Below are 1,577 nucleotides of genomic sequence, written 5' to 3' on the forward strand. Positions count from 1 at the left end.
GATGTTCATCCTTCAGCTTAATATTTTGATATATAATTTGGATGTCTAAATGCCATGAATCTGATTTTATACATTTCAACTATACATTTAGAATCTGACCCTAAAGTTATTCACATTTCAACTGAGGAAGTTTGTCTTTGTAAAGAGGCAAACAAAACATGGACATTTCAAAAGAGAATTCAGCTGTCACATTCAGGACCCCTCAAACTTTGGCCAACCCCCATAGCCCTGCACAAAACAACACTGCAGCACTTACATGCCCCTCACACATTGATTCCCCTCCCGAGGGCCCAAACCAATTTCTCTTGTTTTCAGACACTCTCCCTGCCTGAACCTGCAGTGGCCATCAAAGACATTCATCCATCCACCCAGGATGACTATGACTGATCTAGCCACCAAACGATCAATTTGTATCCCTCTCTCATTCTCCTTCTTTCTTCTCTCTCTCTCTCTTTGTCTCTTTCACTTCATTCTCGTGCTATTTTGTTGATGTGCAGAATATGATGAAAAAGTGAGAGTGCAGATCGCTTTGACACCGTGGCATGTGAGTATCACAAAGCAATCACTATTTGACCTTGGAGAACAGCTAATTCATATGTTCATTTATCTATATTTTTGACACATGTAACTTTTCATTTAGTGAGAGCCTACTTTGCGTTAAGGATTTGTTTTTGCTGGCTAGTTAACAGACAGAAAAACTACACTGCAAGTTTTTTCTCAGAGTGGCTTCAGTATGCCTGATTTGTTCTGTTGTATATGTCTCTCCTTCATTCATTAAGCTGTAATTGGACGTGATTCTCATCCAGGAATGCAGCATCCTCAGATTCCTCCAAGGCATGCAAGGTGATGATGACAGCGTTAGAAAGAGCTGTTAATCCATCTTGTAATTGCACCGAGCAGACGGCAGGGTTGGTCGTGCCTGGGAAAAGGCTGTAGAGAAACATTTGTCACAAGACGTGAACAATAGGAGGCATTGCGTATTTTGATGCATCTGCATGTGCGATGAAAGCTTTTGTATGAATTTGTGATAGCGTAGCAGTGAGCATGTGATGCTGCTCTGTGCATTAGTATATGGCTGTGCATGTACGTTGATGCTAATGTTGTTTGTGTGTGCATGATGGGGTTTGTGTGTGTGGTGGGGGTCCCTTTTCCTTACTATTCACAGACAATTTGTTAGACCGGCTGTTGAAACCAGGCTGAAGCCCGTGGAACAGCTGGAGCCCCTCCATGATTGATAAACGTGGCGGCGAGAACTTCATCTCCCCCTGAATGAAGACAAAGGCCCCACAATGCTCAGCCAGTGTGTTACGCCTGCCTGTCGTTAAGTGTGGACTGCGGACCTGCCCCGGTCCTCAGCTGGGGGAGTCGAGGTGCCAAGAGGGAGGTCAGGACCCAAACTAATTACCATTTTATAACAAAACGGTTCTTTTGTCGTCGTTATATAATTGATTTACCTTTCAGGGGGAGATCATTATGAAGTGGCTTTGGGAGGGTGGGATTAAAATGGGGCAAAAGGGGATTAGTTTCAGTAGTACATGTTCTCAATGTTATGAAGGTGTTCATAAAGCATATACAGT

This window comes from Micropterus salmoides, unplaced genomic scaffold, assembly GCF_014851395.1.
Source record: "Micropterus salmoides isolate LMB-PRFRI ecotype aquatic unplaced genomic scaffold, ASM1485139v1 Ms_hic_scaffold_22, whole genome shotgun sequence".
In the NCBI taxonomy this organism is placed as follows: Eukaryota; Metazoa; Chordata; class Actinopteri; order Centrarchiformes; family Centrarchidae; genus Micropterus; species Micropterus salmoides.